The 13,099-nt window shown below is 37.0% G+C and overlaps 1 protein-coding gene across 2 annotated transcripts in view; it reads right to left on the bottom strand.

Moving 5' to 3' along the window:
* Positions 1–12,584, bottom strand: part of Slc38a9 (solute carrier family 38 member 9) — a 112,701-nt gene extending 100,117 nt beyond the window's left edge. For both annotated transcript variants that reach the window (XM_027938090.3, XM_071612602.1), the window contains exon 1: positions 12,505–12,584. The gene's annotated coding sequence lies outside the window, so the exon portion shown is untranslated. The remainder of the gene's footprint in view (positions 1–12,504) is intronic.
* Between the last annotated feature and the right edge of the window lie 515 nt (positions 12,585–13,099).

The following is a 13,099-nucleotide window of genomic DNA, read 5'->3' as shown; positions in this document are numbered from 1 at the left end:
ACTTGATGGATTCTCAGATGAGATCTACTAGACATTTATAGAGAACACTAGTCTTTATTCCATGAAATTGAAAGAGAAGAAACACTCCCAATACATTTTATGAAGCCAGTGTAACCCTGATACCAAACTAGACAAAGACACACTAAGGAGAGAAAACTACAAACCATTATCCCTGATGAACACAGATGCAAAGATCCTTAATAAAATATTAGCAAATATTCAAAACCACATCAAAAAGATAATACAGGGACTTGGGTTGTGGCTCAGCAGTAGAACGCTGACCTACCATGTGCAAGGCACTGGGTTCAATCTTCAGCACCACATAAAATAAATAAATAAAATAAAGGTATTGTGTCCAACTACAACTAAAAAAAAATATATTAAAAAAAAAAAAAAAAGGCTGGGCATGGTGGTGCACACCTGTAATTCCATGACTCGGAAGACTGAGGCAGGAGGATTGAGAGCTCAAAGCCAGCCTCAGCAACTTAGTGAGGTACTTAGCAACTCAGTGATACCCTATATCTAAATAAAATACAAAAAAAGGGCTGAGGACACGATCCAGTGGTTAAGTGCCCCTGGGTTCAATCCCCAGTACCAAAAAAAAAAGATAATACACCATGATGAAGTGGGTTTCATTCCATGGATGCAAATCTGGTTCAACATAAACAAAAAGTGTAATTCACCATTTAAGCAGAATTAAGGACAAAAATCACATGATCATCCCAATAGATGCAGAAAAGGCCTTTGATAAAATCCAATACCCTTTCATGTCAAAAATGATGTAGAGGGAGAGAGAAGGGAAATTGCATGGAAATGGAAGGAGACCCTCAGGGTTATACAAAATTACATACAAGAGGAAGTGAGGGGAAAGGGAAAAATAATACAAGGGGGAGAAATGAATGACAGTAGAGGGGGTAGAGAGAGAAGAGGGGAGGGGAGGGGAGGGGGAATAGTAGAGGATAGGAAAGGCAGCAGAATACAACAGACACTAGTATGGCAACATGTAAATCAATGGATGTGTAACTGATATGATTCTGCAATCTGTATACGGGGTAAAAATGGGAGTTCATAACCCACTTGAATCAAAGTGTGAAATATGATATATCAAGAACTATGTAATGTTTTGAACAACCAACAATAAAAAATTTAAAAAAAAATGATGTAGAAGCTAGGAATTGAAGAGATTTAACATCATAAAGGCCATTTTTGACAAACCCCAAATCAACATCATACTAAATGGAGGAAAAAAGTATTTCCTCTAAAATCAGGAAGAAGACAAGGCCATCCACTCTCACCACTCCTATTCAATATAGTCCTTGAAACATTAGCCAGAGTGATCAGGCAAGAAAAGGAAATCAAAGGGATACAAATAGGAAAAGTGAAACTACTTCTGTTTGCTGATAATATGATCCTGGAAGACCAAAAAAACTCCACCAGAAGACCTTTAGAGCTTATAAATGAGGTTAGCAAAGTAGTAGGATACAAGATCAACATGCATAAGTCAATAGCTTTTCTATATTCCAAAAATAGTTCAGCTGAGTAAGAAATCAGGAAAACCATCCTATTCACAATAACCTAAACAATAACAACAACAACAAAACTAAAATAAAAAAACATGGTTGGGGTTGTCGCTCAGTGGTAGAGTGCTCGCCTGACATGTGTGAGGCCCTGGGTTCAATCCTCAGCACCACATACAAATAAATAAATAAAATAAAGGTATTGTATCCATCTACAAATAAAAACAACAACAACAACAAACCCCACCATCTTAGAAATTAAATCTAACCAAGGAGACAAAAGAGCTTTAAAACGAAAACTATGGAACACTGAAGAAAGAAACTGAAGAAGACCTTAGAAGATGGAAATACATTTCATGTTCTTAGATAGGAAAAATCAATATTGTCAAAATAGCCATAGCACCAATGCAATTCCCCATAGAAATACCATTAATAGTCTGCACAGAATTAGAAAAAACACTTCTTCAATTCACTTTTAAGAATAAGAGATTCAGAGTAGCCAAAGCAATACTAAGCAAAAAAAGAAAAGCAGGAAGCATCACAATGCCTGATCTGAAATTATACTATAGAGCTGTAATAACAAAAACAGCATTGTATTGGCATCAAAACAGACATAAAGACCAATGGAATAGAACAGAAGTCACCCCGATAATTCCACATACCTACAGCTGTCTGACATTTGACAAAGGTGCCAAAAATATATTATGGAGAAAAGACAGTCTTTTTAACAAATGATGCTGGGAAAACTAGATAACTCTATCTAGTTATGCAAATCTGGTTCAACATAAACAAATCATTCCATCATTGTAGAAAGTTCTAATGTCATAAGCAATGACAACTTCTATGTTAGTATTTCTAGCCTAAATTTTTCTCCTGAGAAATGAAATTAGAACCCCTATTTCTCTCCCTGTACAAAACTCAAATCAAAATGGATCAAAGACTTGGGAATTAGACCAGAAACTTTACAACTGATAGAAGAAAACACAGGGTCAACACTCCACCATATAGATGCTGGCAAGTCACCTTAACAAGATCCCCCAAAATGCAAGAAAGAATTATCAATTGGGATGCCATTAAACTAAAAAGCTTCTGCACAGAAAAGGAAATGATGAGTGAGAGAGCCTACAGAATGGGAGAAAATCCTCTGATAGGGGATTAATTTCCAGAATATACAAAGAACTCAAACCCCTCAATACAACCTAATTAGTAAATGGGCAAAAGAAAAACAGCATCTCAATAAAGAAACACAAAAGGACAATAAATATATAAAAAATGTTCAACATCTCTAGCAATTAGGGAAATGCAAATCAAAACTACACTAAAATTTCCTCCCACTCTAGTCAGAATGGCAATGATCAAGACCATGAAAGATAATAAATGCTGGCAAAGTTGTGGGGGAAAAGATACACTTGAACATTGTTGCTTTGGAAAGCAGTACAGAAATTCCTCAAAAAACTAGGGGTGAAACCACCATATGATCCAGTTATCCCACTCCTTCGTATTTTCCCAAAAGACCTAAATTTGGCATATAGCCACCTCAATGTTTATAGCAGCACAATTCACAATACTAAATTATGGGATCAATCTAGATGCCTGTCAACAGATGAACACATTAAGAAATTGTGATATATATATATATATATATATATACACACACACACACACACACACACACACAGAGAAGTTCTACTCAGAAAAAAAAAAGAAAGAAAGAAAGAAAAAGAAGAAGAAGAAAATTATCATTTACTGGTAAATGATGGAAATGGAGAATATCATGCTAAGTGAAATAAGCCAACTTATCAGAAACTTAAAGACAGCATATTTTCTCTCATATACGGAAGCTAGACTAAAATAAGGAAAAGAGTGAGGGGAGGACACAAAGAACCAATCAAATATAAAATAATAGATGAGCAAAAGGAAGTCTAATAGAATAGAGGAAGAAGAATGGAAGAGGGGAAGGCAAAGAAGGGATCATGAACTGAAATCAATTTCCTTGCATGTATGAGTTTGTTGGGATGAACCCAAGTACTATGTATAATTATAAAGCTCTGATAAAAAATATTTTTAAAAAGCAAAAAGGTGAAAATTAAAATAGATGAGAAAAAAAGAAAGCCCAAGATAAGTAAGATCCTCTTATTCTTTCTCAAATGTATGCTAACATGTCTATCTTTCCTATCACTACACAGAAGTTGTTTTTCTGGATCATCAATGACCCCCATATTGATAAATGACTCAATGGTCATTTCTTAGTCTGTAAAAATTGACCTATCAGAAATATTTGCTTACAGGGATCACTCTCCATCTCCATGATCAAAGAGATTCACTAGGCATCTAGGTTTTCTACCTATCTCACAGGTCCCTCCTACTTCTCTTGTCTCCTTTACTGTTTGTTCCTCATCTCTTAGATCTCTTTGAAGTTGCAAAATTCCAAGATTCAGTCTTTTCCATCTACTCTCAATCTCTTCATAATTTTACCCAGTCTCATGGTTTTAATACCACTGTTTGTGTTGCCCAATAAGGTAGCTACTAATCACATGACTAAATTTAAATTATGTAAAATTAAATAAAGTTAAAAATTTAGTACCTCAGTCATAATAGTTACATTTGAGGTACTCAATAGCCACTTCTAGCTACCATATTAGACAATATTAGACAATGTAGAAATAAAACATTTTCATCATTGTAGAAAGTTCTATTGACATAGGCAATGACAACTTCCATGTTAATATTTCTAGCCTAAATATTTCTCCTGAATATCAGACTTACATAGTAAACTGGCTACTCAACATCTTTACCTGGATGTAATATACAACTCAAAACTAACATGTCTAAAAATTTATTTTCTTCTTCCAAAATTACCCCACCCATTGTTTTCCTCATTTCAGTTGTTGGAATCTTTTCCTAGTTGCTTAGGCTAAAGTTCTTGAAATCATACATCACTTCTGTTTCTCAGTCTGCATTCAATCCATTAACAAACTTATTGGTTTTTCCTTCAAATATATCCAGAATTTGACCACCATCATTACTTACCAAGTTACTACAACTGCTTTTAAAAGAGCTCCCTGCTTCTACTTTTTTCTCCCTATAGTCTATGTTCCAGACAGCAAGTAAAGAATTGTGGAGAGATGTAATAAGGAATATGACCTCATCCAACTATTTGTTACATTTGGTGGGAGTACACTGGCACCCAAAGGGCAGAAATCAGGGATGCTGCTAAACATCCTACAATGCATAGGACAATCTCCTTCCAAAAAAAAAAAAAAAAAAAAAAGATAATTCTAAGGCTGAGAGAACTTACTCTAGAGGGAAAATAGGAGATTGTGATTAGGGGGCCTTATATGGAAATGGCAGCATTTCATTTCTTTAACTTGATTCTAGATACATGGCTTTTTGCTTTATAATTATTCTCGTCTATCTATCTTCTCTCTCTCCCTAAACTCCCCTCACACTATACACACACATACCTTTATGCACTTTTTTGTATATATATTTCATAATAAAAAATGCAGAGAGAACTGAGTAAGATTTAGCTCAGTGGTAGAGCATTTGCCTAGCTTGTGCAAGGCTCTGGGCTTATTCTCTCCATCAAAACCAAGACAAATGCCATACCTTTATTCCTCACTTTGTAAGTTACTATTATAATATTCGTTTTATAGATAAGAATATAAGGCCCAGAGAAGAGAAGCAACTAATCAAAGTGTTAGAATCAAACTGAGGCAGTCTTACTCCAGAACCTGCACTGTTTGCCCCATATGCTGCACTATCTATCCTGTTCTTTCTCTTTGCGTTTCACTTTCTTCTGTTTGTTACTGCCCAGACCATTTAAAAATCAGTTTCATTGTTGTTGTATTTGTTGAATGGATAATTATGTCAACTTATCCTAATTTTCCAGATGTCACATTTATAGAAGGATAGAAATAAAATTTTTGAATCAGAAATCCTGTATTTACCACTTACTACCTGTATAATCTAGCATTAATTATTGAACCAGTTTAATTAATTATTAGTTATTAATTATTTGAGATGATTATTAATAACACCCATCTCACTGGGTTGTCAGAGAATTAGCATACTACATTTACCAGTTTTCAAGAAAATAAATGTCTAGGTATATTATTATGATTCTCAAATACCAAATGAAAATACTTGGTTTTTAACAAACGTAGCCTTTTAAGGTCTTTTTCCTCTTTTTTTGTACTTCTGCAGATGGAACTCAGAGCCTCAGGTGTACTAGTACTAGATAGGCACTCTACCACTAAGTCACATCCACATGCCCCACCTGAGATCTACCCTTTTTTTAAAGTGAAAAATTCTTCAATAATGAACAGTTATGCAAATGTTAATCTGCCATTGATTTTGAGATTCAGAAGCCAGTAATGATGTTTTTCTTTCTCTGTTTCTTTCCCCTTTCTACTTTATTGCTTGATATTTAAACTAGTAAAAACCCTCATTTAATTTAGTCCTATTGGTGACAAACAAATGTTAAAGAAAAATGTGAAAGCAGTACCTTATGAAAGTAATATTTCAAAACAATAGAGGGGCTGAAGGTATAGCTGGTAGAGCACTTGCCTAGTATGCATGAGGCCCTGGGTTTGATCCTCAGTGGCAGAATAATAATATAAGGATAATACAAGGAACTTGGGAATAACTTAATCCTGAAAATCAACTTTTTTTTTTTTTTTTTTTTTTTTTTTTGAGATAAGGTCTTCCTAAGCTACCCAAGTGAGCCTGCCCAAATTTCCAAATCTTGTGCTGCCTAGGTGGACCTAACTAAATTTTTACCTTGCCCTAATCTTGCTTATCTTTGAGAGGAGGCCAAAGGCCAGAAGTCCTCTTCAGGTAGGCTAGCTAAAACTTGTTAGATCTAAGCGCTGCCAGAGCTACAGCCAGCCAATCTCTAACTTCATTTCATCTGCAAGCTAAATGACAACCCCCCACCCCCTCATGATAGTTGATAGTTGCCATGACCCAAACCAGAAAGAATCATAAAGAAACGAAATGAAGTGGTGTCTGAATTCCTGGAAACTCTTTGCCTAGTCCCAGAAAAGACATAAATAAGCCCTCCCTTTTATTAGCTTCTCCCTTCCCCTCATTTTTCTCCCTAAATCTATACACTCCCAATACCCAACGAACAGGAAGTTGGTATAGGAGTTTATCTCCCACTTCTATTCTTGGCCAAGAATAAAGGTCTTCTTCACTGCTCAGTCAGTGCTTGGTCTTGCTATTGGTTCCACAATTCCAAGAGAGAAAAGGGATCTAAACTTTTGGAATCAAAAATTAGTAATATGCAGGTTGGTTTTAAACTCCTAGGCTCAAGTGATCCTCTTGCCTCAGCTTCCCCCAAGTAGCAGGGACTACAAGCATATATCACCATGTCTGGCTAAAATACATAAAAAAAATTTATATCTCTAAGTTCATATGTATAAACATTTAGAACCATGGCAAATACTACTCTGTATCAGAGCTTGTTATTATTATTTCTGAACTTAATAAAACTAAGCCTAATGTAACTCTATTTTGCAAGGAGGAAAACAACCTATATATTAAGTTGCTAAAAAATGCTAGAGGGCTGGGGGTGTAGCTCACTGGCAGAATGCTTGCCTGGCATGTGCAAGGCCGTGGGTTCAATCCCCAGTATCATTAAAAAAAAGAATAAAATGCTAGAGAAAGAACCGTATTATTCCTTAACCCCAAATTGCTTAAAAAAAAAAAACCTTCAGAAAGATTTGTTTATATTATACACAATGATTAAGCTTATTAAGTAGTGCCTGAATCTTACTCTTGGCTCTGTGTTTGCCAACTGTCACTTTGGACAATTTATTTAAATTCCTTAAGATTCACCAGTTTGGAGGATAATAAAATTATGAGTCTTACCGGGTTTGATATTTAAATGCAATAATATATGTAAGGTGCCTGATACACAGTGAATATATATATTAAAAAAAGCTATCATTTTCATTATGAGTTTGGCTCTTCAAAAGTAACTATAAAAGAAATCTGCATTGGCTTACTTCAGGCCTGAATAAAATCAGCTAACATACATTCATATCCTTAGTACCATGGGAGTGAACTCAGCAAGGTTTAAAAAAAAAAAAAAAAAAATTAAATGGGGGCTGGGTTGTGGCTCAGTGGTAGAGCGCTTGCCTCGCACTGGTGAGGCCCTGTGTTCAATCCTCAGCAGCACATTAAAAAAAAAAAAAAAAAAAAATTAAATAAAGATATTGTGTCCCTCTACAACTGAAAAAAAAAAAATTAAATGGTTGACCATCATAAAATGAATGAACTGCCACAAACAGAAGAATACTAACGGAAAATAATTTATTTCTGAAGAAGAAAATGGTACCATATTAGAGGAAAACTCAAGGAAAAAAAAAAACCAAAAACAAATCGATGGAAAGGCAGTAGGAGATGGAAAGATAGAAATAAATTTTACTTATTGAATGCCTCCTCCTGGCCTAATGGCTTACCTGGTATTGTTTAATTCCAATTAATCATTAGAATTTGGGAAATAAGTTTCATCTTCATATTGAAAACAGACAAAGAAAGAAAAGAAATTGAAGGTCAGAGAAGAAATTTGTCCTAAAATCACTTAGCTAATAAAGTTTGGGATTAAAACAAGTCACTCTGATCTGATCCCAAATGTTTTTTCTACTTGATATATGCCTCAAGAAAGAATAAGATTACCTAAAAGACAAAAGAAACATCTATAAATCAGTTCTTTCTTTTTCTATTTTCCTTCTTCTTTTTTAAAAAACAAATCTATTTGTAAATAAAAAAGAGCAATAAGGGGCTGGGGCTGTAGCTCAGTGGTAGAACACTTGTCTCACATGTGTGCACTGGGTTCTATCCTCAGTACCACATAAAAATAAATAAATAAAGATACTGTGTTCACACACACAAAAAAATTCAGTCTACTGTTATATCTTAAAAAAAAGAACAACAACAAATAAAAAAAAGCACAATAATATATAAAATGGCAAATAGTCTTAAATTATTTAAAACACAGCTGGGACTAGGATGATTGAAAATGCATGCCTGGGTATCCAGACAGCAATTTGAACACAATGAAGTTTGTTTTCTTGAAGTCAACTAGTTTAGATGAATCTATTTCCTATTGCAAACTTTTTTGTCTCAAGGTTAGGTATTCTTTAGGCAGCAACAACGCTTCTAGTGGCAGTGAAACAGGAAAAGGACAATAGCCGAGTAGAGTAGCAAAAAGATACCTTCTTAAACAACTGTAGAAATAGATGGCTACTCTTCAAAATTTACTTTGTAACCAATATACTCTGCCACATAATTTAATATGAGAATGTGACTGAGTTTAGAGAGACTAGATCCTTTTAACTCCTGAAGATCATATTTTAACTACAGAGTGAATGCTAGGAAAACAGGAAAGAGAAATTTAGAAAGATCCTGGAATTTCAGTCAGCCTTACCAAAAAATAATAATCAAGGATAGGAAAATTTAAGTGTTATTCAGGAATTAAAATAAAGGTTCCAGTTTATTAATATATGAATATTTGTTTTGAACAAGCCTGAAATTTTGTGCCATAGTAAAATTATTTATTTCAAGGAAGCAGAAAACTGACAATATCTTAGCAATTTAAGTAATTAAAGTTGAGGAGTCCAAAGTTCCTGGTGCCTTTTAATCAAATATTTAATAATTTTCAAGTAAATATGATGAACTTGAAAGGAAACTGGTAATTTTCAGTTGCCTCAATTAGCCTGAATGTCAGATTTCCCTAGAATGTTGTTTAAAAGCAATTTAATGCCTTTTTTAAATGTCTTGATAAGAACTATAAAATATTTTGGAGTATGATAAATTAGGTTGAGAGGTGAATTAGAGTTCCTTAGCTATTATTATATAGATGATAATGCAGAAAAGTCTATCAACGATTAACTAAAATGCTAAATACTCTTCCAGTATTTATTTGCCATAGATATAACACTGCTATGATTTTTGGTAAATATGCAAGTTGTCATAAACAGACATATTCACTTCAATATTTCATTAAATATTTTAGCTTTAAAACAAAGTCACAGATGTGAGACTATTAAGTCAAAGCTAAGTCAACCAATAAGGAGTTCCTAATTGTTTAAGATTGGTTTAAAATGGAGTCCTACTATGGTTTGCATATTTGTATTCCCTCCAATATTCATAATGGAACTTAATTGCCAATGTTATGGTGTCAAGAAATGGGGCCTGAGCCAGGTGCTGTGGTGCATGCTTGTAATCCCAGGGGCTTGGGAGGCTGAGGCAGGAGAATTGCAAGTTCAAAGCCAGCCTCAGGAACTTAGTGAGGCGCTAAGCAACTCACTGAGACCTTGTCTCTAAATAAAATACAAAAAAGGGCTGGGGACATGGTTCAGTGGTTAAGCGCCCCTGAATTTAATCCCCAGTACCAAAAAAAAAAAAAAAAGAAGAAGAAGAAGAAGAAGAAGTGGGGCCTGCCAGGCACAGTGTCATAGACCTGTTGTCCCACCTATTTGGAAGGCTGAGACAGAAGAATCACTTGAGTCCAGGAGTTTGAAGCTAGCCTGGACAACAGGACAACAGGAAGGGACCCCTTGTCTAAAAAAAAAAAAAAAAAAAAAAAGGAGATGAGATGACTAAGTATTAATCCTTATAAAAGGGCCAAAGGGAACTAGGTAGGCCCCTTTTTACCCTTCTATCCCTTCTAACATGGGACACACATGTATCAATTTGCAATAGAATACCAACAAATTTAACTATGGACCCATCACACAATTATTTATATGTTCTTTCTCAAAGGCTAAAAATTTAGTCTTCTGGAATACATATGTGTTCCATGGTAGAAGGGAGAGAAATATACCAAGAAGGCATCATTTTAGAAGGCTCTCACAAACATTGAATCTGACTGTACCTTGATCTTGACTTCGTGCTCCAAGAACTGTTAAATATAAACTTGTTATTTATAAAATATTAAATTTGAGGTATTTCTTAGAGCAGTATGAACCAAGTGAGATAGGTCCCAATAAGAAATCAATGGTTTACCAGATAAATGTGATAACTTGAAATGTTATTTAAAATGTTGATGCCTTTAATGAAGCACTTATCCTCTTCAAAAAGACATAGAGAGGGGCTGGGGTTGTAGCTCAGTGACAGAGGAAGGGAGTTAGATAAATTTGCCACAGATCTTTCAATTATGGACTTATACAGAAGAAAACACATATGCCATAACAGAAATACAGGCCTGGTAGAAAATTTTAACCTCTTATTCCTTTTTTAAAACTTTAATGGCATTATATCTTTTTTTTTTTTTTCTTTGTTTCTTTCTTCTTTCTGGTACTGGGGATGGAATCCAGGACCTTAAGCATGCTAGGCAAGTGCTCTACCTCTCAGATACATTCCCAGCCCTATTCTTCTAAAAAAATATTATAGAGTATCATTTTAATTTGCAATTCAGGTTGGTATTCCTATCTTTCTGTGCTAATTTTACCCATTATTGTAAATATTTAGGGTATTATAAAACAAATTTAAAAATCACTATTAACAGCAATTTTTATGTATGTAACTGCAATAGACAGTACTTAAGATTATGAGGGGAAAAAACGATTTTCTAACTGTTCTCAGAGCTCTAAAGGGCATAAATAGGAAAGGAAAGGTAAACTTTGTTTTCTTGGAGGCATAGAAACTATAGGTGCTATCTTTGCTATCAACCTTTTATCTTCATATGAAGAATTGTAGTTGTTTAAGGCAGAAATTTTTCTTAAAGTTACGTATTTAGGGTTACTTTGAACTACTGAAAAGTTTAAATAAAAGCCTTTCCCCTGAGCAGTTGTCTATTATTCTGTATATGTCAATTCAATATCATGTCCCACAAAGGCATTAAAAAGAAAAAGGCAAGCTGGGCTTGGTGGTGCACAACTGTAATCCCAGCGAGTAGGGAGGCTGAGCCAGGCGGACTTTGCAAGTTCCAGGTCAGCCTCAATAACTTAGGGAGCCCCTCAGCAACTTAGCAAGACGATGTTTCAAAATAAAAAAGGACTCAGGACCTGGCTCAGTGGTTAAGCGGCCCTGGTTTCAAAAAAAAAAAAAGAGGGGGTGTACTCAGTGTGTGGCTCAGGGGTAGAGAGCTTGCCTAGCATGCATGAGGCCCTAAGTTCTATCTTCAGCATCGTGAAACAGAAAAACAACTTACTACTAAATTATTTAATAGTGTAACGACACAAAAAGATCCCCAGAGATTAAGAAAAAAGGAAGGGGTGCGCCTTAGAGTTTGCAAATCTACTGTTCTCACTGTCCGACTCATGACAATGAGGTTTTAGTCAATTTGGCCGCTAACTGGCTGTCTGGTGATGAATGGGTTCCTCTAACTCGGGGGAATCTCAGTTTTCTCATCTGTAAAGTGAGGCGAATGCTCTTGGCCAGATGTTCTCCCAGCTCCAGTATTCTTAGACAGCTAACATACCAAGCCACCCACTATCAGGATACTCAACTGGCACTAGTCAATCTCGTGACAAGCGTGCGAAGCGCTTACCAGCGATGGCCCCCCCAAGCCATCTGTAGTCCTAGCTCAAGGCGAAAAGGGGCTTCCGTCCTTAAACCCTGTCGCCAGCTATTCCCTACTCTGAAAAGAGAAGGGTACTCGGTTCCTGCAAAACCCCAACTCACCTTCTCTCACTTGGGAGTCAAGATGTTCATCTGCCTTACCACTTAACACTTGCCTTTTCCCCAAGGCTTCAGTAGACGCCCGCTTCCTCTCCCGGGGGCTCCCTGACTTTACTGCTCTCCAGCCCGTGAGGAGGCGAGGAGCGCGCGCAGCCTCCAGGGAGCAGCCTCCGCGGCCCGGGATTTGGCTCCGCGGCTCCCCCAAGAAGCTGCTGTGCCGACTCGCCACACCAAAAAACTACCGCAGGTGACAGCCGGCTTCGGCGCAAGGTCAGCCCTCCCTGCCGCCTCCCGTCGCTCCCTGTCCACCCTCCGGAGGGGATAATTTGTTTGCAAGATCAGAAACGTGCTCTACCTGAGCAGGCCAACTGGACGGGAAAGCGTAGACCCTTTTCCAAACCCTCGCAATTCGCGGCCGCCGGACTATTAGTCACCCAAACAGGAAGAGGCAATGCCTTGGGCCGCGGGGACCGGCGGGCAATGGAGTTCTGAGTGCGCCGTACCGGCGGCCTCTGTCAAAGCTCGGCCGCCGCGGACTACGACTCCCAGAAGGCCCTGCGGCCGTGCGCTTCTCCGGCGGAGCCGGGTCGGCGTCGGGAGAACCGCGCCCCGCGCGCAGGTGTGCGGTCCGGCGGGCGCTCGAGTCTCCAGGGCACCTGGGAGGAGAGGCGCGGCCTCCTGTCGTATTTACAACCTCGGAGAAAAATCGTTGATGGGCAGTCCCCACGTCGGGCTGACCTCCCTTTGTCTGTCTTCTCAGGCTTTCGCGGCTGTTTTTGTACTATGTGGTCACGTGCTTGGACCTTACAGAAACTTATCGGACCTGGGTTTGAAAAAAAAAAGAATAGAAATTAAGAAAGGGAACCAAATAGAATTGCTGAGTTGTCCCTCGTATAGACATTTAGGTTGGTTTTCTATGTATTGATAAATTAGTCTCTAAACTAAAAGAC

Source organism: Marmota flaviventris, chromosome 5, assembly GCF_047511675.1.
Source record: "Marmota flaviventris isolate mMarFla1 chromosome 5, mMarFla1.hap1, whole genome shotgun sequence".
Classification (NCBI taxonomy): Eukaryota; Metazoa; Chordata; class Mammalia; order Rodentia; family Sciuridae; genus Marmota; species Marmota flaviventris.
The sequence above is the reverse complement of the archived record's forward strand: the minus strand, read 5'-3'. Positions and strand labels throughout refer to the sequence as shown.